Genomic DNA, 24953 nt, shown 5'->3' with positions numbered 1-24953 from the left:
GTTCATTTCTCTATGGGACTCTAAAGCTGTTCTTAAAACCTCCAGTGACAGGGACCGCACAGAATCCATTCCAATACTTGATTATCTCATCGCTTGAAAAATAGCTTTAATGTCTAGTACAAAAAATCCTTGCTGTGCTTTAGCCACGCTGCTGCAGCAGACACAGACATGTGCTGGTCCTTCCCCTCCACACTTATACCATGTTAAACCTACCTGAAACCTGTTACTCATTTTTTCTAGATTAGACAGCCTCAGTTCTTCCAGGCTTTCCACACAGATCACAGTTTATAAACCTCTGAAAGTTCTTGCTATCCTTCTCTAGTCACTGTTGATCATTGTGGTAGGTTGACCCTGGCTGGATGCCAGGTGCCCACCAAAGCCACTCTATCACTCTCCTCCCCAACTAGACAGGGGAGAGAGAATATAACAAAAGTCTCATGGGTCAAGATAAGGACAGGCAGATCACTCACCAATTACCATCATGGGCAAAACAGACTCAACTTGGGGAAATTAGTTTCGTTTATTACCAATCAAATCAAAGTAGGATAATGAGAAATAAAACCAAATTGTAAAAACACCTTCCCACCACCCCTCCCTTCTTCCCGGGCACAGCTTCACTCCCAATGTTTCTCTACCTACCCCCCACAGCAGCACAGGGCGACAGGGAATGGGGGTTACGATCAGTTCATCACACATTGTCTCTGTCAATCCTTCCTCCTCAATGGGCCAGGACTCCTCATGCTCTTCCCCTGCTCCAGTGTGGCGTCCCTCCCACAGGAGAGAGTCCTCCGTGAACTTCTCCAACATGAGCCCTTCCCTAAGGGTACAGTTCTTCACGAGCTGCTCCAGCATGGGTCCGTTCCACAGGCTGCAGTCCTTCAGGAACAGACTGCTCCAGCATGGGTCCCCCACAGGGTCACAAGTCCTGCCAGAAAACCTGCTCCAGCTTGGGTTCCACTATCCATGGGTCCTGCCAGGAGCCTGCTCCAGCGCAGGCTTCCCACAGGGTCACAGCCTCCTTCAGGCATCCACCTGCTCCAGCGTGGGGTCCTCCACGGGCTGCAGGTGGATACATGCTCCACTGTGGACCTCCATGGACTGCAGGGGGACAGCCTGCCTCACCATGGTCTTCATCACAGGCTGCAGGGGAATCTTTTGCTCCAGTGCCTGGAGCACCTCCTCCCCCTCCTTCTTCACTGACCTGGGGGTCTGCAGGGTTGTTTCTCTCACATATTCTCACTCCTCTCTCCGGCTGCAGTTGCGCAGGTTTTTTTCCCCCTTCTTAAGAATGTTATCATAGATGTTTTACCACCGTCGCTGATGGGCTCAGCCTTGGCCAGCAGCGGGTCCATCTTGGAGCCGGCTGGCATTGGCTCTATCAGACATTGGGGAAGCTTTTAGCAGCTTCTCACTGAAGCCACCGCTGTAGCCCCCCCGCTACTAAAACCTTGCCACGCATACCCAATGCAATCATCCCCCAAATGTTGGTTGTTCACCACATATAGGGACAGACTCTGCTTACAAGATCTTCTGTTATCAGCTACTGTTCATGCATGCTTACTTCTTATCTACTTCCCCATCTAGAATTTTCAGGGTTTAGAAATGAGTCGTCTGAGCCTGGAGGCCACAGAGAGATCTGATCATGCCTTTTCTATGATATCTGATATACTCCACAGTTAAATGAGAATCTTGTTAATTGAAGTGATTCTTATCTACTGTATTAAGCATAAGAGTCTTGGTCTACAACAGGTCTCTTTGCAGTGAGCTGTACACACTGATCTACAGTGCTCATCCTATACTAGTCAGGAATCTTAAGACAGTAAGCCCATACACGTAGATTTATGTCTATGTGTGCAAGGAACTGTTTTTAAGATAATAATGCAGGCTACTTAGGAAGACACAATGCTTCTTTTTAGATTTCTCCCTTCCCAAGAAATTAGCATTTTTGTAACCACAAATTAGACAGAAATCAGCACATCTTAGCTGTAGGATAGAACAGTTACTTCCCCACACTTAAAGATTAAACTATACATAAAGCTGCTGGGAAAGCATCTAATGCCATTGTTTGACGTGTGAGGAGGAGGAGGCAGCAGCGGCAGCAGCGCAGAGGGAACAGTGCAAATGAAAGGGGTCCAGTTGCATTTGCTTCCTAAAGCACGCACTAGACAAGCAAGCACAGCATGTTTCATTAGAAACAATGAAATCTCCTTTTCAGCTAGCTGGCATTTTGGCAAGGCTGCTGATAGATCAGAAACTCAGAGCACAATTTGTTTGCCATGCTGTAGCCTACTTTTGTTTAATCAGACAGCCACTGTTGAATGTGTTCCTGCTGTCAACAACAAACCTCCAGACCCGCATTCACACGTCAGAGTGTGTGTGTGTTGTGTGCATGTGTATATGTGTGTACGTGAGCTCTTGCTCATTCTGTGATTAAAAATGTAAGCACCTACTATTTTCAGCCTGAAAGGCAGCCAAAACCTTTTTGTTCAAGTTGGCACAGGGAAGTCTCCCCATGCCCGTTCCACCGTATTAGCAGCGCTCCATGAAATGGCAAAGAAGGATGGATAATTTTTTAACTTTTTGTGCCTGGAATTTGATGGTCTCACTTGCGGCTTTGAAGTAAAGGCAAAGCTCGCCTTTGTGCGGGATGCATTTGTGACGTAATTGCAAGCTCTTTACAGGCAACTGGTCTCCATAGCACTGAAAAGGCTCAAAGCTTTTAATTAAGGGCCTGATCTACCTCCTGCTAAACAAACTGAATCAGACCCTACCAAACGTGCTTCTCAGTAAGGTCCAAAGGTTCCACCACAGCTCTGGTAGGAGCATAAATGAGTCTATCATTGGGCATTTAAACAATCAGTTTCCATCTTTCAGAAAATATTCTCAGTGGTAGGCTGAAAATTAACACTTGCAAACTTAAAAGAGGTGGTGTGGAAACATTGCCTCAGTGATCAATTCAAATACTTCCTTGTCCCCTTAATCTTTTGTGTACTGGAGTCCCTGATAAGTCTGTTTTCTGTGGTCTTCCCTGTTAACTGGGCTGACAGCACATTCCACTCGGAGACTCTCACACCACAGTACATCAAGAGTTGCAGACAAGAGAGGAGGCACTGACTTACAGAGGAGGACAACACAGAAGTTCAGGTACCTCATAAGACAACAGAGCAATATTTCTAGGTTTTTGGAGAAAAAAAAGTTCTCAGTCTGTTGAATTTTAAAAAAGCCAACGCTTTTTTTCCCCACAGAAAACAGTGCTGGTTTTGTTTAACCAGACCTATAGGAAACCACTCTTTTCATTTAAAAGAACACTTGACCAACTTCACTCAATTCTTACATATCTCAAGAAATTTCAGCTGAAGAAAAGATGATCTATCTATCCAGTAATTAAGTTCATGCAAAAATATGCATACATTCAAGTATCTTCTGTGCACTGTATTTAGTAAATGCATATAAAAATACTTGTACTTATGAAAGCAACCTAAATATCACAACATAAAAATGGCAGCATCACAGCAGAAACACATCCTGTGTAACTAGGAATTGAAAAAGACTCCTGAAGACAGTTTATAGACTCCTCCCTTGATGTTACTCTCAGTTTCTTCTACTCCACTAACACATTAAAAAAAAAAAGCATTAAAGTAATATAAATTATCAAAACAAACCTGAACTAATACCATGTTTAAGAGAGATGTGAACTGGCTTTGTAGCCAGAGGTTTCTTAGATCACAGTTCATACATCTTGCAGATGCCTGTGCCTCAATTGCAGGAATTTGTACCATTTGAACTTCAGTTTCTGCATGTTCAACCACTTCCAATAACTATAAGCTATTCCCCATAACTGTATCCTGTTAAGAAAATAAGTGCAGAGATTTAGGGTTATGTTCTGTGCATGTGTGTAACTGAGGCAGGGGACTGGGAGAAGAGGGGGAAGGAGGCAAAAAAAGCAAAACTTTTTGGAGAGGAAGGGAACAATAAATATAAGGGGAAACACTAATGTTTTAATAATTACTGTTGTCAGCTGTGATAGGGTTAATTTTCACAAGAAGCTGGGAGGGGGCACAGCCAGGATAGCTGACCCAAACTAGCCAAGGAGCTATTCCATACCCTACTGATGTCATGCTCAGTATATAAACTGGGGGAGCTGGCCAGAGGAGGAGGGATTTTGGGTGGGCAACAGGCTGAGTATCGAGTTCAGGGTGGTGAGCAATTGCATTTGTGCATCACTCGCTTTATATATTTTTTTTTAGTATTATTGGTATTATTATTTCTTCTCTCCTTGTGTTGTCCTATTAAACTCTTCTTATCTCAATCCATGAGGTTTTACCTTTTTCTTCCGACTCTCCTCCCCATCCCAGTGGGGGGGGAGGAGTGAGCAAGCAGCTGCATGGTGCTTTGTTGCTGGCTGGGCTTAAACCACAACAACTATAAATAATATGACTGCAATAATAATACCCAGAGATGTGAAGACATCCAACCTCACTAATTACAGAGGCCTGTAACAGGTTGCAGAAACCTCTGCAGGAAGTGACTTTGGTGATTTCATTGGTCCAAGCAAGCCCAGGATCCCAATGGATACCTCCCAGTGCAGATGAAAGCCTCAAATTTCACACGAACCATTTGAAACTTTAAATGAAACAAAAAGATGCAGAACAAAAGCTATGAACTTCCAACTACTTATAGCCAGGTCCCAGTAACTCTACTGGATTTTTTTTTTCCCCCATGCACTCATGGTATAATCCCTTATAATTTAGGCGTGTTCTGTTTGGAGTAATAGGTATTATTTTCTGCCTCTCTAAATTGCCCTTGAACTTCAGCCGAGTAGCATGTTCTGCTTCCCCTCCTGATTAGGACTGTTTAGAATTGCCGTGTCCTGTCAAGCAGCTGGCCTGTTTCCCCTCATAGCAAGCAAATTGTTCTCCTTCCAATACTAGTTATTTTTAGAAACAAGAGCTTTTGGATTAAAAAAGAAATGTTGTATATCACAAGACATCACCCTTTGCTCTCAAGGTTTATTTTTTTTAACCCTTGTGGTGAATCTGAATCATTTACCTTTTCACTACCTTCACCTCTCCCTTTCACGTCCCACCACTACTTCGGTCACACTAGGCCTGTCTTAAAAACAGCTCTAACCTTGCGTAAAGAGGAAGATTAGAAAATAGACAAAGGTGGGTTTGTCAACTGTATTAAAGTCAGGGGTGTTTGGATGTACTGTTACAACTCAGCATATTATATCAATCAGTTTTCATCCTGAGAACACCAGAGAATTGTGTTTTAAATCTTAAGGTTACATAAGGTCCTAGTATTTAACTTCACAGGAGATCAGACTCTTAACATGTGATTTGTTGAGAGCTTGAGGTCTGTGGACTACTACTAAGGAATCTGCACGATAGGTAAGAAAAATAACACTCTTCTCTTAAGTCGAAATGTGCACTGCTACTAAGAGCAGTGAGGCACCCACAAGCTGGAAAAGACTACCAATGGGACTGTGACTGCAGCTTACCCACTGGAGAATCACTGCCACGTGGCAAGATCAGATTTACAAAAGTGTTTTTGCACCAGCACCTCCCTAAAGGTTACATTTCAATCATATGCTCTCAGACAATTTTTTCAGTTCTCCTTCCATTAACACTAGAGGAAAAGCAGCCTTGGATGGAAGGAGACAGAAACAAAAAGACAAAGCATTAACAGGAGAAAAATGTAGTCCAGTTGCTCCCAGCTCTTTCCATTGACTGGAAGTGAGGAAGCGCTATTAAGAGCTGCAGTTTAAAGTGGGCTGTGCATATGTTAAGATGAAGTTCTGATGTGCATTTTGCATCCTGTATTACAGATTTGAATCCAGGAATGGAGCCAGAGCTGGGCAATCTTAGCACTCTGTGGAGCATGTATTAAAATGGTCCCAAAAGTAATTAGATAAATTGAATGAAATCTGACTTGACAAGCAGGGGTCATCCTACTCTATGAAGGCTCAGGATGGAGACCAAGGGGCCAAACAACTAGTGATTGAAGGGCACAGCTAATTAAAGTGCCTGCTATATTAATATTTATGTTAAAGTTTCCAGTAGCTCTGGCCTTGACCTGGCAGTTGGGTATACAACGTGTGTCCTTCATTTTAATAGTTTTCAACATTATTTCTCATAAGGCTATGAAAGTACTTTAAAGAGGATGTTATACTTGCTTCCTCCACGCTCAGAATAAAATGGTTGAGAAGTGTAAAAAAAGGCTGGAAAAAAAGTTAGGTAACAGTAAGTTTGAAAACAAGCCCATCTGATTTACTTAGGCCGAAAAATAAAGGTAGGAAACACTGCCATTTTTCAGTGCTTTCTAACCAAAGCTGTCAAAAATGCTTTTCCACCTTTATGAGACTTTATCTTAATTTTATGGCTAGGGAAACTGAGGAACAGCTGTGAAGGCTCACTGTGCAATGCATTCACTGATCATTTGAGAATCACTACAGCCTGGGATACCTACACACTGGTACTCCAGAGGTGCGGGCCACTCCAGCTGAAAGCAAGTGGAGCTGCAAATGCTTCGTATTTATGTACAGAGGATTACTTTGTAAGTTCATCAAGTAAGTGTGTGAAAGAGGGAGAGCAGGGGAGAAATTGCCATGTATCGAGCCACAAAAATGAACACCGTGGGGAAAAAAAAAAAACAAACCACCAACACTCTCTTTTCTTGCTGAAATAAAAAAAATGGGGGGTTGAATTTAGCTTTTCATTCACTCCAAATGACGAATACTACATGCACTTGAAATAACACAACAGAAACAGCCACATTCAGACAGAAAGAGAAGAGAGGAGGCCAGTGGGGCTGTGAAGAAATGAGGCTACCCCTCCCTCCACTAACCACCCCACGTCCTTGGAATGACACGGGTGGACACGACCCCTTTCTGACCATGGCCCCCTGTCTCCTTGCTCCTCAGAGCTCTCCTCTCCTGCAGACACCGAACTTTGTCCGCCAGCCCCCGCACACACTCAGCCACATGCAGAGGGATCTTGTCACCCTCTGGTCAAACACGCAGATGTATACTTAAGTGGCCGCATATTCGAGTGGCCCAGAGGAGCAACAGTCCAGAGGGCCAGAGCTGCCCCTTACTGAAGCCACTGCCATAACGCTGCCAGCCGTGACATCTGCCAGCTTTTTCTGCTGGAAAGCAGGCCTCGTGCCCGCCTCGTGTGAAAGCCCCACCACAGTGCATCCTCCTCCCATCGCTCCCGAACAAAAACAGAGATTTAGAGGCTGGGCCAGGAATGGAGCCCGGGGCTTCCCTTCCTGCCCAAGGCTGAAACTGCTGAACGGCTGCAAGTGAAAACTCATTTCTCTCACCTCGCATCCTCCCCTTCCAGAAAAAATTTAATTAAATTGGAATTAAAATTTGGCAACTTCAACCTGGATCTATAATGACCAAGACATTATCTTTCAGAGAATAAACTTTCACAAAAAAAAAAAAAAAAGAAAGAAAAAAGAAAGAAAAATCAATTAATTTAAGTCACCTCAAACTTTTCTTTGCAGAGGGGGGAAAAAAGACTAGAGAACCTCACAAAGTGCTGCTTGTTCCACAACCCTACTGCTGTCAGCAAGACTGTAGACACCCCTGGCTGGACAATTAACTTTGAAATATCCACATCTGTCAGGAACATTGACTTAAACAATCTGCCTATATTAAGACAGGCTTGGGAATTGTGTCCTGATCCTCCTTACCTTGATTTGTTTCTAATGTTGAGGTTTTGCAGCACAAAGGGCTAACCAAGGGGGAGGATGACATTTGCAAGATTCACATGAGAAGCATGGCTCAATCCAGATTCCATTTAAAATTATGCATATAAAGGTTTTCCAACCTGGATGATTTCACTGCCAAATTTCAATAAACCTTTTAATTACATTATTGTACTTCTATTTTAGATAACAAGAGGGTATCTGGTATTTTATGTACAGTCTGTAGAACTAGGTGCAACCACTGGCTTTCTGGCACTTTGCCTCTGTGCCAGAGAGAGTTATAAAGCTTGGGTAGCCATGCCAGCACGCACCATTGTTTGTACCTGCTGCAATTCAGTTGTTACGGCAGCAGTTGTAGCAATTTAGCAAGTAGAATACCCATTTTACTGTCTGCTTTATTACCAAGACAGATAAAATTTGTACAAGTAGTGCTCAGGGAACTAGCATATAACAGTATATCTGAATTAAAAACTGAAGTATTATCTAGCTGAACTCATTGGCATTTACAGGAATGGCTAAACAGATTTGTTTCTCCCATCCATTGTGTTGCTCCCTCCACAACAGCCATTTCTTCTGAGCCTCTTTTAGCAACTTACCAGAAGAAAACAAACAGACAAAATGGCAGTGCTGACTGGATGAACAGCTCATGGAAAACAACACTAATATCCCTACAGAACATGCAAGAATATTATAAGATTTGTCTACCGTATACCTTCCAACAGTTAACTCAGCAGATTTGATGCTTCATGCACCACAGTGCTTCCAAGGCTTTGCAGACAGAACACAGGAAAATGGCTTTTCAGTCTGAGACCCAAAATGAGACTTTGGCATCCCTAACTCCCACCCTTGGGTGCCACACATCTCCTACATGTCTCAGTTTCCAACTTACCTTTTTTTTTTTTTCCTGAAGATCTGCCTCAGGAAGTTGTGAAAGTTTTGAGCACCTCAAGCATATTTCTTCCAAGATCAGAGACATAGCAGTTGTGTCCGCCTCTTGCTTGGGGTGCTGTTCTCATCCTGCACCTCTAGCTTCTTGCAAGGCATAGTCCTTCTACGGTCACACATAGGACTATGGCGGGTAGTGCCATAGCATGAGGAAAGCATCATTTACAATGCAAACTTCAGAAATCTTTCCCAAATCTCCTCAGGTGACAAGTCAGCAAGAACAGCACTCCAGCCAAAAAGGGGGCTCAGCAGCTTAGGGATGGCTAGAAATCTAGAGCCAAGGAAGGGACCCAAACAAGTCTAGTTAAGCACAGACTACGGAGGAGTTCAGGTCAGTTCAGAAACAGTGGAGGAGGAACTGAGAGTTGATTAATAGACTTTACATAACTGGATATTGAATAATATTCTGTGTAAGTATTACCACTCCATGTGCCTCCTGGCTGCAATGCAGGCCAAAGTTCTTGCTTTCAAGAACCACTTGGGGTGTTTTCCCTCAAGTTAGAATTCAAAACTGTTACATATAACACACAGGTAAGGAAGTGTTTCTGCTTCTCAGTATACTTTAAAGCCCCCCGCTTCTTATTAAACACTGTACAACATAGCGAGTAGTATTTGGAATACTATGGGCAACTTTTAAACTGAAATTTTTTGTCAATAGGAATTCCTCATATTGACTCTTTTGTTAGTACTATATCCTCACATAAATGTTTATAATTTTTTTGTGCTAAAACAGAGGTACATTATTGTTACAAGCTCATTAAAGATGTCTCCCTCTTTTTAGTGATGATCCAATATGTAAACCATACCATTGTGCTGCTTGGCACCCGAGGCAAATGGCATCTCAGCCATTTCAACTACTTTGCAAATTTTTCCAGCAAAAGCCCTTCAATATGAAAGTCCTTGGGACAGCAACTGGCATTTCCCAGTGACTACAGAGACAGACCTGCAGTCTGTACCTACACACAATGGTGCCAGCACTGGGATACAGCAAGGACACCTCAGTTCTGCATAAATCAGTAGCAAAGTCAGGTTTGGTTTTCAAAATCTTTCCCTACCTCAAGCCTGGCTCCAGCCCATTCCCAGTCCTGTTGAGGGGGCCGAGTTTGGTCTTCCAGGATGTTTCTTCATAAATAAATAAATATTCCTAGCCAGCTCCGGAACAGATCCATACATCCCATAGGCAATAAGATAACACCCCAATTCTGTCTGAGCTCCCCCCTCCACACGTGCACAGAGGCACTCACACAACTACGTTCTTCCCACCTCCTCACTCCTGCTCTCTCTGGGGTCAATGAAACCATACATTACAATATTAAGAGCAGGACACCACACGTGTAAAATCAAGTATAGTAGTTTGATTTTAGATAAGAACTAATGAGTTATCATGACAAAGATTCCACTCAAGTGTGAGCCCTATGCACAAAGTACTTCTCTTCCAGGAAAAAAGCAGAATTGCAAAATAAACAGCCACTCCCTTTGCTCTAAAGGAGTAGAAATACTTTGCTAAAAAAAAAAAAAAAATCTTTTCCCCCAATCTCTAATTTAATTTCCTTCCCATATATTAAAATACCTAGACCTGACTGACTGATGAGCTTCAGATGCTTGTCTTGCAGGTCCTAAATACCTGCTTTCATTCTGAGCTCCTGCAGACAAGCACAGAAGGGGTATGTTGGATTCCTTCAGGAGCTCAGCATGCTGTCAAGACTCTGCAGACAATGCAAAATACATGCTGCCACAGATAGCAACATCGAGCCACTGGCCTATTAACACCACTCAAGCACAACAGCTCTTCTTGTGAGAAGCCCAAGAAGAAATGCAGGGGACCTTAAAGCAAGCAGTTAATTCCTTGGTTGAAAACAAGTCTTCACATGTGCTGAGACAGAAATAAAATAGGTCTCTAACTTATCCCACTTCAATGTTTCCTTGTCTTGTTTTTATTTGTTTTGGGCATTCTAAAATGACAGGCTGAAAACTTAAAGGCTAATACTGATGCTTTAATTTGTGATATAAATCATGTAAGCATCTACAGATATCTAAAAGAACCAAGCCCTCACCACATGCTGGTGAGTATTAATAATGCTTTCCACAGACTGCTTTTTTAGAAAAACATCTCTTGGTTACGTAAAGAGTAAAGATTTAAATCTGCTGTTGAAGAGAACAAATAGGATTCTTTAAAGGTTAAAGAATCCAATCATCTGCTCAAGTACTTGAAGCTAAATAGTCCTGGCTATCAAACAACCTAATTAGAACCAAACTGGAAGAAAGTCAATACGTTGTATATCAAGGAAAAAAACACATCACTAAGGAATGCACATCTTGTGGAAATTGGGAACAGACTATGCGCAGGTCGATAATTTTAAGGTATTAAGTGCTAGGGTTTAGACACTGCCTGTAGAAGCACGTGGTACAGTGTTGCAGATTCAGAGACCTGCATATCGCAGGGGAAGGTGGAGCTGGAACAAAGGGGAAGATATCTGCCTCTATACACAAGTCAGACTTGTTTGACAGACAACTATATTTGAATATCAAATTCATTTGACATTTCCTAATTTCCTCACACAAATAAAAATTTCCACATCATCTGTCCTTATTGTCTTTCTGGTCCACTGCAAAGGCCAGTTGTTTGAAAGACAACAGGGAGGGTAACAGTGGGATGTGACTAGAGCTACAATCTCTCTGCTGGACTTTTCTGCAGCTCTGCTAGTCATCCAGTTGTAGAAGAGAAAAGGAAAACTAGCTTTTCCAATGTGTTACGTTTTGAAGCTTAGGACTGCGGTTCAAGTATTTGTCAAGAGTTCTGCCTCAGCACTGTGATGTTTCTTGCCTCCTAAAATACAATAAATATACCTGAGTTCTGATGGGCTGAAAGCAAACAGTAAACAACCAGCATACAAAAGCACTGTCTGCGATCTTAAGTGAGAAAGCACTGTAACTGAATTGAAGAGTATGTGAGAATTTGGCCTTATTTCTTTCCCCTGCTAAATGCAAGAAGATAACATGTCAAACCCCTACTAAGTTACTAATTAGTTCACTTATGTATCAATCACTTATCAAGCAATTTTTCCTCTTTAGACACCCATTTATTTAAAACTGGCTATTTAATTCACTGGCAAAATTAATAAGGTCTTGGATCATGTCATCAGTGCCAGGTGTAGTCCAATTCACAAAATCTCTTGGAACAAATCAAATACTCTTTTTACTGCCCATCTGACTCAAGCTGATCTCAAGGGTTCACGTTTCCATTCATGCTTTCATTCCGAAGTTAACATAACAGCACTGAGTTCACTCTTACATAAATTAACAGGACATTTAGGATCTCCGGTGGAATCCCAAATTATGCAGTACTGCAGCGGTTAAAATTTTTAACAAGTGAACATTGAACATTTGTGAAGCAGCTACATGAGCAATCCCCTGGAAGGAGGGAACTGAACTTCTACCCTCACATGGCTGTGGCCTCCCAGCTGAAGCCATGTTCAGATTTCAGGGCCAGGCTGATCAAAGGGAACTCATCTCTCCCTCTCCACACAGAACTTGCTCTCTGCATGGCTGACGTGCCTTTAGTAGCATCTCACAGTGATTTACAGCCATGCTGCAGGAACGAAGAGTCAGTCAAACCTGTGCTGCAGCTCAACAAAATTGCCTGAAGCTGAATAAACTGGCGCATTGATGCCAAAAAGAGAACAAAATCTCTTTGCAGGCAAAACCACAATGCTTAGACAGAAACACAAATGCAAATGTGCTCTGAAGATCCTCCCCTAACCAGAGCGAAGCGTTCAGTGCAGAAATAAGCATTATTGCTTTGAAAGTGGTCATATTTTCACTTTTCTGTGTCACGCAGACAACACGTCTCAATATTACTTTTTAGATCTGTAGTTTACAATGAAGAGCCAGCTGTTTATTCAGAAAGCCAAAAGGCCTTCCTGAAGTTCACTGAAAACACCAGTAAAACTCACATCAATGTCTGCCTGAGCAAGACCAATTTCTCGGGTAAAGATTTTACATTTTCCCCCTCTCTCCCTTCTCCTACAGCTTCTGTTCTGGGCTCAGACCCCCCGCCTCCCTCCTTCAGAGCCAGCCACTCGCGGAGAGCCCCGATGCCCCTTGCGCAGCAGCCCAAGGCTTTCATCTCAGCGTGTTTCCTCAAGCATCTCTCTGATGTGAGAAGCAGAGGAGCAGTGTGTGTCTCCTGCTGGTGGAGAGATGAGAAGAGGAATGAGGCCCAGCCACCAGCCGGGAAAGAAAAGGCAATTCCTGGCTCTGGGACAGGAATTTGGGAGGGAAAGCACCCTCTGCTAGAGCACTGCTAGAGAGCCTCAGTCCTGCTGTGCTCTGCAGGAGCATCAGTCTCTTTCTCCAAAAAGCCCAGTCCCTGGGTAGGACATACATAGCTTCCAACAGAGCTTCAGGTGTCCCCATTTCACAAACCCTTCTGCTCCCTATGCACAGGCCGTGCGCACCCCCAAGCATGCTGCCATGCAGAGTTACTGGCCCAGCTGCCAGAAACACTACAGCCACATTACCATGGGGCTGGATCCAGCTAATTAGCCCTGACTGATAACTGGAATCATTAGCCTTGCCTCAAAGGAGGAGTACTTTGGCCAAGCACTGCTCTGTTGTTGGCATAGCCATCCTGCTCTGATCCCAGGGCTATCGCTGGTCTAGTTCTGTGACATAGCTGCAGATGTCCTTGGTAAGGAGGTGAAGAAGAACAAAAAAAGGCACAATAAGATGTTCTGCATTCATTTACCACCCTTAACAGAAAAATAGTGTGCACCTAACCTGGAAAAAAAAAAACAAACCAAAACAACAACAAAAAAAAAAAAAACCCAAAAAAACCCAAACCTAAGCACTCTTTTTCAGACATACAAATGAGAAGTTTCCAAAAATGTTTAAATTCTTATTTTTAGTCCAGGAAAAGCTTCAGAAATGCTGAGACTTAATTTCAATTTTTTAAAATACAATTTAAAAGCAAAGATCATTTTGGAAATTGAAAATCTCATTCAAAATGTTACCCTAGGAAAGCCCTCCTGCTCGTTGCACTTAAGGAGTACCAGTTGACCTTTCTCCCTGGCATGTTAAAGCGGCACTCCAGCTGCTTCCATCACCTACAGCAGCTCGAGAAGCCAGAGCCAGATGCTCCACAGCAGTGCACAGCGACAGACCTGAGGCAAAGGTCACAAGCTGCAACAAGAGAAATGCCAGTTGGGTACAAGGGTGGAAAAGACATCAGTAGGAGTAGTAACACATTGGGAAAGGCTGCCTGGAGAGGCTGTGGGATCTCCTTCTGCAGAAACGTTTGTGCTTGATCGGCACAGGCTGAGCAACCTGAGCTACCTGTGATGTTAGCTCTGCTTTGGGCAGGGTGTTGGACTTAAGTGACATCCACAGGTTTCCTCCAGCTTACTCTGTGGCTAAAATATGGCCCATTATAACAATTTCAGTGCTGTCAGCTGTACTTTATTCTTCAAATCATTCTGGGCAGCTTTTGCTTTATATTAACTAAAGCACCTTATCACTTCTGTACAGCAAGTGTCTCCTGGTGGCTGAAATGAAGGCTGATGTTTTTTCAAATGGATTATGTAAAGTATAAAACTGAAATGACATGAACAATTGCCAGTATCTTCATGAAATTTCAAACAAAAGTTTTCTGACATTTAAATAGATTTGCAATTTCATAGGAAATTTCTGAAATACTGGTTTTACATAACATAACAATAAATTTCAAAGTGTCAATGCTTTCCAAATTTAAACACCTCTAATTTTAATTCCCATCATGTAACTAAAAACTACGACAAAGCATGTAAAGGACTGATGAGGTGCATACACATATAAGAAATCAACAGGTTCATGAAATAGCTTTCAAGTTATTAGAATGCTTTCATTACAACTATTGTCATATAATCCTATATTGTTGTATAGTAGCTCAGGTTAGCACTTAATTAGTGAAAAAAAATCCCTATCTACTGTCTAAATATACTTCCGGTATTACATACTAGAAATTTCTCCTAGCTTTAAGCGTCTTGCAGACATACCTTTCCTCACTCCTAGAAAATACCCAATTGGTATTCACTGTTTGCCCATGCTCAGACTGACTCACTGCCTCTCCCCACCTTGCAGGTTGTACTCCAGAGACAGGCAGATGCTCAGCTGGAGCGAGCCCAGTTTCATACCCCTGAATTCCTTCACATATACCAACTGACAGTCCCACATGTCTCATTAAGTTGTGCCATTTCCACAAAGCTAAAATGGCCCTTTCTGTCACCAGGACCTTGCCCTCCTGTTTATAGCTCATCACTGAGATTTGGTTTTGGTCTTATTTCCATAAAAATGTTTTATAGTTCTCTCCTTAAATCAATATTTCATGCAGTTGGCAGCCCTAAAACTCCTTTTGGCACACACAAGAGATTGGGAGTTTTGGGTGTAGTCTTCCTCATCTACTGGTTCTACGAAGTAATCTATGTTAGGCAATATTAATGCAAAAAGTTGCCACAGAAAAAATAAATATGCACTGTTTAGGACCTTTCACACTTTATTAAGAAGAGGTTTGAGTACAGGCAAGGATGTCTCCAGGGATTTTATTCCTCTCTAGCAGACTCCCACATCCATGCTCACACTGAACTGCATCCTGCATTATCATTTCACCCAGCAGATTTCCGAGCAGCGAAGGACAAACATTTCCAGGCTTCTGAAGTAGCCAGGAACACACTCTGTGAACTCAACAGGCTGTACGTTTGTCAGGGACTCGATGTTGTAGCATTTTTTTCCAGGAAGAAAAATTTTAAAAACAGTCCTTACTACGTGATTTCCATAAGAGCAGAAATGGAAGAGACATCCTCAGGATGGCTACAATCTGTCTCATTAGGACAGGATAGGGGCCACAGCTTGGTCTTTGAGTGATTATTTGCAGAGCGTACTCAGCCTCCAGAAGAGGCTACATGCTCCAGACGCTGTTTTAAAAAGTGATCATAGTTAAATATGGATAGATATAAAACCCTAGTACCTTTTTTCTTTGGGGGGTGTGGGGGGGGGTGTGGAAAATGAATGGAAAAATGTAGTAGGTCTCTTCTAAAAAGTGTCCTGAAGTTGCTTCTTTTCTGGGTTTGGGTTTGTTTTGGGGGGGGGGTTTTTTGTATCAAAGCCACATTGTTGCATCTTAATACAAGGCCAGCGTCTGTTATGTAATTAAACGTTTCAGGAATATCTGGACTTTCATCTCCAGAATCAAAGGTAAAGAGTTTTTTCACTACAAATCTATTAATTACATTAAGGCTCATTAAAGACTTGAAACAAAAAAGGCTTTACACTCAAAATTCCCCAAGAGACTTGCTTACTAGACCTTTACAGAGACTTGTCACTAGAATCAATCTGCAACTTCCCAGTGAAAGGGAGGTGCATTGCAAAATGCTGAATCACTGCAACAGCAACAGAAGTCATGCTGGAACCCTGACAGAGCTTGAAAGGCTGCAGCCCATCACCTGCCAGGCTGGTCCCATGCCCCGTGCTGCCCCGAGCACAGAGACCCCCACCATTTTACACTCTTGCTCCGGCCACACCAGGGGGTTAGGAAGCCCCGAGAGCCTCAGGTGACTCCGACTCTGACATCTCCTCCTCCTAATCATGCTTTCTGTCTGCACATTTGGCTACCTAGGATTAAAAGGCAACGCAAAAGGCCTCTGAAAAAAAAAATATTAAAAGTAGCTTGTCATTCTATTAATCTGAGCATTGATGTATACTTGATGAGCAGGCAGAGGACATGAGAGGCTGCTTTTTGCCATCACCACAGTTTGCAGAGGGGGCCTGACTAAAATATCAAACTCCCAGGAGAGGGCAAACCTGCATCTGACTGAACAAACTCTGCTTTACCACTGGGGCTCGTTGTCCAACAAACAATTAGGGAAAAGGTATTTCTTCAACGTACCACTGAAAGCGGACACACTTATTTTATAATGCCTGTGTCAGCAGCATGCTAGATGCTGTGGAATTATCACAAATTGTTGACACTGCTTTTTGTTCAAGGAAATCAGGAACTGGGAGACTCATATCATACAGACACCTAGAAGCAGAGGGCCATAATTCTGATTTATGGTGAATATCTCCAGTCAGTCTGTGTTAGAAGATGATCTGTGTGAGAAGACAAGGAGATAACTGTGCTGTTCCTTACTTGGCTGTGACAGCACAGGAAATGTGTTCAGAAGAATACCCTGGGCTGTATCATCTGCTGGGGGCAAAAAAATGAATGCATGTCTTTTTAAGTTGAATTCTGCATGGATTTAGACCAAGAAGCCCCACAGAAGCCAGCAGACTACATCACTCCGTGATGAAGACCATGGATTTTCCACTGATTTCATCAGTAGGTGCAAATTTTGTCTATGCCTGCAAAGGTCTCTGTACTTTTTGAAGCTCCTGTAGTGCTGACCTCCCAAGTCAGTTCCACAGAGTGCAACTCAGCACAGACTACAACACCAAGGACAGAAGGAGGGGGAGATTACTGAGTATCCTTTGAAAATAGACTGTAATTATATTTAGATGTTTGAAAAATCTCTCATGGTTTTGTCTGAAATTTAATCTTAGAGGTAATCAAATCTGCTACAGTGTGGTTGCTTCATTCGCCCTTCCTTGACCCTTTAGGGTTTTCCTTGGGCCATTGGGAGCCACCTCCCTGGAGCTGCCTTGCAAGCACCTGCTTTGTTGCAGTTCAGCCAACAACCTCACCTTTGGAAAATAAAAGAGAAGAGGGGAAGAGCTGTGAACGATAAAGCTACACACGATTAATTGTAACTAACATTTGCAGCTGCATTTGCAAAGCCAGATAATATTACAGTTCTGAGGGTGGATACAAAAAAATAATGTGAAATGCATCCTTTTTTATAGCTGGTTCAAAACTGCTGCTAATACTGAGCTTTAAACATAAAGGAGAGAGACTCAGTATACTTACTCATAAGTACAGGAGCTGGCAAAATGCCATATTATATTTTAAAAAGGAGAAGTCAGTAACTCTTAAAAAAGCATGCAGTCAACACCTCAGAAAGTAAGGAGGTGACTGTAATAGAATTCCAAGTTAGCACACTCATCCTGAAAAAATCCCCCTGCCCTGTTACAAGCAGCTTCATTCCAGGGTGAACGTGCCATCTTCTCATACGAGAACAGAAGGAAAAAGCACAGCAAAGCAAAATAAGAATGCACATTACTTCTAGCCCATGAGAACAAATGTTAAAAGGTGAGGATTGTGCCAAAAATCCCTCTTACTGTCACGTAAAGACTTATTGAACAAAGACTGTTTGTCTCCACTAAACTTTTTTCCTATACCTTGTACTTGGCATGTCAAAAGTTGTTGGAAAAAAACCAAAGCAAAATCACATTCAAAGCTTTGGTTTCTTCCTGCTTCCTTTTCATCCTTAAGATGTTGAAAACTCAGGTACTATCTTTGCATACACCACTATTCATCTTTAATTTAATAAATGATCTCTTCAATGTATTAATGGTTAGTAGTGCATATAAATTAGCATTTATAAAAATCAATTACATTGTCTCATAAGACAGAGGAGAAACCAAGGCCTTCATCACTGGATCATTTGTATTTATCTGTTAATTATAAACCTTAATTGTCTCCTCTTATCAGATTAATTTGCATAAATTGCATAAGTTTAACGTTTAACAGGTTTTAATACCAGAATACAATTATTCTTTAAACATTCTTTCTTGAAATATTCATTATTAATTATAGCATTAAAATTAGAAGTTCTGATAATTGACCTTGGCTTCTCCTTGGCTCATCATCATCTGTCCATTGAGGTCATTTATCTCATGATTATGCATGCTTTGTGGCTTCTTATTACTGATGTGCTCAGTTTTAATTGTACTTTATAGCCTGTCAGATTTCTCTGAATTTTGACTTAAAGCAGAATATTATGCGGGGTTCCACAAAAGTGGACTTTTTATAGTATATTCATCCTCTTCGCATACCTACACATAACGATACAGTGGGTGACAGCACTCTTTCTATATCTGGAGTATCTGGACTATTAGGTACAATTATTTCTATCCTGGTGAGGAAAACTTTGTTTTCATCGGATGACTTATGAAGTGAGACATGTAAGCTCCCAGGTAGCCTTGGGGCTGGGGGGGGAATTAACCAGGTACTACATTTAGCAGGTTGTCTAATAACCTCTTGTTCTTCATAACTGACCAGACGTCTCTAACTGCCCTTTTCACTAACTTTTTCTTTAGAGATTGTGGTTCATTGAGCCCAGGAGGTAATGAAATAAGAGAAGAGATGGACAAGACCAAATACTGACAGATATATTCAGCTGAATTTGGCTGACTTGAATGTAAAGATTTTTTGAAAACTCATGCAGTGCAGAGGTGAAAGCAAGCAGGTTTTCTCCTCTGTGAGATCATTCACTAAGTCTCACATACAGGGATTTACTGTACTGGATTTTTTTCTTCCAGTTAAAATTATTCATATTATTCAGTCAAGAAAATATTTTAGATATCATCAGATATGCTTCCAAGGAGAGAGACTAATATTTAAAAAAAACATTAAACAAGGCTTTCTTATATTGTCTACAGCTGCTATTATTAAAATGCTAGAGGTGCCTCAGGTCAATAGCTTCTGAGTTTAGTGCATATTCCTCTTAATGAGTGAGCCTAGCAAGGCAACACTGAATCCAGTATCTACTTGAAATTACCAATATCTCCTTTGACTTGTGTGTGCTCCCTCAGGAGATTCAAAGCTACTGCACACTTGACTGAGAAGCATTCCTGACGTATTTCCAACCAGTTGCTGGCACCAGAGTTTCCTGGGAAGTTCAATTTCCAAATTCAAGTAAAACCTGAGAGTGATCCCGTGCAAATCATTTTTCTGCACCAAGGGCTTTCTTCTGCTGGGATTTCCCATGCAAAAGCATATGCATGAATCAGTGGAAAAAAATTCAGTAGTGGGTATTATTGTCACTACACCTGATTTGGTATATCTCCATCATAACCTATCTGTCCAAGAGCACACAGGTTATGACTCCTGTATACATATCTAATGAGAGCCTAAGGAGAACTGGTCAGATTACTATTAGGTTACACAAAGTGGAAGTAACAGCAAATAGCAGCAAATTGCCGGTGCTTCCTCACAGAGTCTTACAAATGCCTCTAATTGAAGGAATGCATCGATCAATCATTAGTCAAGTCCATCATCTTCGTAATAACTTGAGGCTGCTTCTTGATCCATAAAAGGAGAGCAATACCTGCCACTGACCTGGAGAGCGTTGCCATTTTTTTTCCTGCATGCAGGTCTAGCTACAATTATCCATTTCACCTTAAAGCCAGATTGCTACAAAACATGTCACTTCAACAACACCTTGATGCCTGATTTACTAGATGGACATCTTTTATGCAGTAACATTAACCACCTTGATCTACATTTAAAAGAAGGATGGCAGAATCTTGGGCATGTTATTCTTTCGTCGCCTCATCGCAGGAGAAGAGCCTGAAGCAAGAAGCATTCCCCTCTGCCACCTAAGATGCTTTGCAGAAATATTAAAGGTGCCTGATAAAGGCAAAACCCTGCAGGAGAGAGTGCTCAGCGTACAGCGACCAGAACCACCACAGGGAAGCGGTGCCTTGCACGTGTGCTGGACCCTCTCCAGTGAGGGATTCCAGTTGGGCTCTTGCCATACTTGAGAGTTCCTGTTCCTCCGCCACTCGCATCCCCTGGGCCCAGCTCTCCCCAGGAGCGCACATTAGCAGCGCTTCCCCACGCCAGAGAAGCGGGAACAAACAACATTATACAGATACCTGCAGCTTAAGCATCCGCTGCATCGCGGAGCAAGAGTTAAAACCCTTAACAATAGTTCCACCCACATTAGAGTTATAATCTACTCCCTTTATTGTGCAACGCGAACATTAAGATGTCACAGAAACCTGCAGACTGTCAGAGGTTATTTTAAAGGTGGTTTTCTGTTACTCTCACCCTCTATTTGGTTTCCTTCTGAGGAAGCTGATCTAACCACAACACGGTTGCGTTCCAAGCGGATCTATTATCGCCGTCCAGCAGCACCAAGCGCGTGGCAGCATGCCATTGTAACACCCGCGAACTACAGAATTGTGGTCAGCTTACCGGCTGCTTATCTACGGCAGATCTAATCCTACCCTGAATCACGCACTGCAAGATGATAGCCACTCTCTTAAGCTGCAGGCAGCATAAGCGGTTTCAGGTAATCAAGTGTGACATTTCTGGGCTTTTCTATACAAAGTTCACCTAGCAGAAAGTGTTTATATGGTTATATTTTTTTTGTGATTCTGAGTACTGGCTGGATAAAAATGAAGCAGTTAGTGGTAGCAAAATGAAGGTGGGCAGACAGGATAACCCAAGTACTATATTCTCTTCATGTTCCCTGTGATTTCATGAGCCCACTGTCAAAGCTGTCACACATAATGTTTTTCTCAGACTACAGATTTTCCCTTCTATCTACCGAGAAACTCATTCAGCAGGCTTTTCAGCTGCTGGGCTCAATGCCTGTAATTTCATTTAAAAAAAAAAAAAAAGGAGAGAATCTGCAACACTGGAATGTTTGGCTCTTTTTGTGGCTCAGATCATTCAAATCCAGGTTGTCCAGACTGCTTCCTCTGGGTATGCCATCAGCCTCCAGCCTCTCCCCCTCTGCAAAATACCTCACTCTAAGTCCGTTGTCCAAGTCCCTCTGCTGCCCTTGTGCCCTGCGCGCCAACGAGTTGCAAGTGTACCTCACTTCTACTGAGCTATTTATCTCTCTCCCTCTATTCCCACTTCTTCATCTGTCTTTTCTGACATCTCTACATGGAAGTCCAGGGACAGCTGAAATTGAAAGGATCCTTCTAGTCAAACTGCAAATATTTTTTGTCCCCCTTTTCTTTTCCACTTTGAGTGACCCCTTTCTGCATGTCCTTTTGGGCTAGGCTACCAGAGCTGTTGCCAAGATACTAAACCACATCGTCAGCGTAACTTTGCACTCACTTGTCAATGCTGCTGGAAACACCAGCTGCCAAAATCGTTCCCCTTCATCATTGTATCAATTATGTCATCCCCAAACTCATTTCTTTAAGTCCTTCTCTTGGTTCTCTTCCTTAATGCATTTTCAGTCGTGAGCATGTCATATTCCCACCCAAAGCAGCCAGGAAAATGGAAGGCTACTTTATGCATACAGTTACCACAGAAGAAAACATGCTCATATAATCACACAACTTTCTCCCTGCCTCAACCTGTGCATCGACGTCATTAACCAGAACTGTAACCTCTTCGAAGCAAGAGCTGCACCACCACTATGTACAGCGGTCAGGGTCCAGCCCTGTGGACATTTCTGAGAACAATCACTGACACAGTGATGATCATGCTGATAATGAAGGATAATTGCTCCTGATTTCATAAGGTTACCATTCACAGCTAATCCATTTAAGGTACACACCTGTTAGATCTGCTGTGAAGAAATCTGTCATTTTTTTCCAGCTGTTACTTTCCACAAAAAGGCCAGGCTTTCATCATGACAATTAAAACTTTTGAGAAGCCTGTTTCAAGAGGTAGAGTGGGTTAAGTCTCTGGACAAACTAGACCCAGGTGACTTTGGCTCTAGACTGTAGAAGACCGAGGTCTTACTCCATTGCCAAAGCTGTAACACTAGTTCTCAAATTCCTCTGCAGTCAACTGGATTGCATTCATCCAAGTACAACACAGGATGAACAGGTTTACCCCTGAAAGCATATTTTACTAGTCTCAATTCAAAGAGTTTTTCCCTGTTTGCCTCTAGAACACACTGACAAATACTAAATCCTTTTTTGCGACTGTGTAGAGCCCCATCCATTACATTTATGAAGAAAAAAAAATCCTGTGCTGACTTCTAAGAAAACCGAGGCCAAGTTTGTTTTCCTAGTCTTACATCTATATGACAGAATCCCTTTCTTTTCCTGGAACACAAGCAGGTTTCATGTTTCCTCTGTGTACAATAAAAGTAGTTACCCTCTGGCCAACTCAGATTGTTGTTTCTGAAAATTGTTTTTCTCTCTGGTTTTATTGGGCAATGTAATTATTTGAATTGCAAGAGCACTGTCTGAACAAAACCTGGGATATCAAACCCATCAACTCACAGATTTCCTAGACAGTCAGGGGCTGTAACAAAGCTTGCTATCTTTTTCTTTGCATAACAAGCCAATAAAACTGCAGTCACTGAAAGAACCAGTTTGTGCTGTTGACACATGTGCATTTTAAAACCCAGTAACCCAGTTGTTATGAGGAACTTTAATATTTAACGTGCAGATTAAGTGCATATTTAAAAACTCATGCATGCACGCAACTCATGCAAGCAGCAAAACATGCTTTGCTTTAACACAAGGTCCCTGTCATGTCAGAGGGATGAAGCAGGGAAAACAGCATTTCTTGGTGACAGTGTAATCCTTGCAACTGAGAGGGATATCAGATCCTTGCTACATCACAGAGGAACGTTTACATTCGTCTCCTAAAATACGCTTACCTCTCATTCAGACCCCTAACAAAGAAAACCATCAGCAAGAGAATTACGGACAACACGCTTACCAACGAATGAGAATTGCAGCACTGTCTTCTGCAGTGTGTAAAACAGAAACCCAGTCTGTATCCTGCTCTAGAAAGGCAGGCAAAGAAAGTGAGAAACAGACCAAAAAAATCCAGAAAAGTAGCTAGGTGTTGTTTAGAAGCAGGTAATAAATATATCAACAAAACAGAGGCAATTAAGTCACCCTCTGCCACTTCTCATATTACTCTGCAGCAGGGACTGACATGACATTTGCTTTGCAAGGGTCACGGCAAGATATTCTGATGCATGGGACACTTCTGATTTTTTTTTTATTTATTTTTTTTTCAAGCTTCTCTGGGTCCCCTTCAGCTGCCCCCATGCAGAGCCCCTCTACTTAGCAGCAGGCAAAAAAGACACCCTGTTCCTACTCTCAGTGATTACATGTCTAACTAAAACTTTAATCACTGCGCTCCAGAATACATCTAACTTGTGCTCGTTCTCTACGCTCATGCTCTTAGTTGAGGTCTTGCATAAAACTTCTGAATGGAAAAGACCAAGACCTAAATGCTGCTGCATCTGGCTCCTTTTCTTAAGCCATTTAAAAATAATTGGTCTAACATTTCCAGGAATCCCACCCCAGGCTTCAGAGAAAGGCAGATGAATCTCATACGTTGTATTTTTAAATTTAAAGAAACATGTTTTGATTGAGATAGCTCTGCTTTTTGATTAAAGTAAAAAAAACAAGTAGAGCAGAGCCTCTCAATAATACTGAACTTGTCACTTTACAATGCATGCAATAATTTAACATTGTGTGCTCAGCACGCATGAAGTAACAAGCATTTCATATTAATGCTGTATTTATAATGGTATATCTGAACTGCACAAACAATAGATAATTGAGTCAAAAATGAAACAAAATAAACACACTTCTTGAGAGTACAGAGTTTGAATAGAAGGATTAAAAGGGGTCTGAAGTTGGTTGTCATGACCCTCACTTTGCAAAAATATTGGGTGATAAGCCAGATACACCCCATGAAAATTAGCATCACACCATTGGCTTCAAAGAGCTTACACTGATTCAAAGCATCCCACAGCATTCATGTTTTGACACCTTATAATAAATATTTGGACTTTATTCTCCTTCATAACGCATGAACACTTAGGGCCAGATTAAAAGTATTAAGGTTCCTAACTCTACTGAAGTTTTATTGATTTCAGTGGACCCTTAGACACAAGGGTAGAAATCACGTGTGAACCTGAGCCTTACCCAGTCACTACTCCATGGCACATACAACTCCATTTATGATCAACTGCAATATAAGGAAATGTTATATATAATGCAGGATGAGAAGAATAGAAAAGGAAATAAGTTGTGTGGGTTTTGTTTGGCCTTTTTGTTTGTTTAAATTAAAAAAAAAAAACTAGGGTCTCATAATGAAGATTACTTTTGCCAAGGATGTGGACAGAAGGAAAATACATTAGATTACATGATGGAATTGTTTACAGTCAAGATAGAAGCCAGGTTAACCACAGGCAACCTTTCAAGCAACTATCAGTAATATGGTCTCAGCAGCAAGGGCCAGTAATTTTGGATTTAACACCCAAGAAAATAAGAGAGACCATGAAAGAATATTTGCACATCCCATTTAGGTGAGACTTAACTGAAGACATTGAAGTCTCTGTCAAAATTAGTGACATCCTAGAAGCTGCATTTTCCATTAGCTGCAGGAAAAACCTTTCAGCCGTATTGAATGGCAATAGCTATTATACATGCTTGGA

The 24953-nt window shown here is 41.9% G+C and overlaps 1 long non-coding RNA gene across 1 annotated transcript in view; it reads right to left on the bottom strand.

Moving 5' to 3' along the window:
* LOC138685478 (uncharacterized) overlaps positions 1–20733 on the bottom strand; it is a 60652-nt gene extending 39919 nt beyond the window's left edge. Inside the window, exon 1 of the long non-coding RNA XR_011324745.1 lies at positions 20624–20733. This is a non-coding gene — a long non-coding RNA (uncharacterized lncRNA). The remainder of the gene's footprint in view (positions 1–20623) is intronic.
* Positions 20734–24953: the final 4220 nt, after the last annotated feature.

The sequence above is a fragment of the Haliaeetus albicilla genome, chromosome 5, assembly GCF_947461875.1.
Source record: "Haliaeetus albicilla chromosome 5, bHalAlb1.1, whole genome shotgun sequence".
Lineage (NCBI taxonomy): Eukaryota > Metazoa > Chordata > Aves > Accipitriformes > Accipitridae > Haliaeetus > Haliaeetus albicilla.
This window is presented reverse-complemented; position numbering and strand designations above follow the sequence as displayed.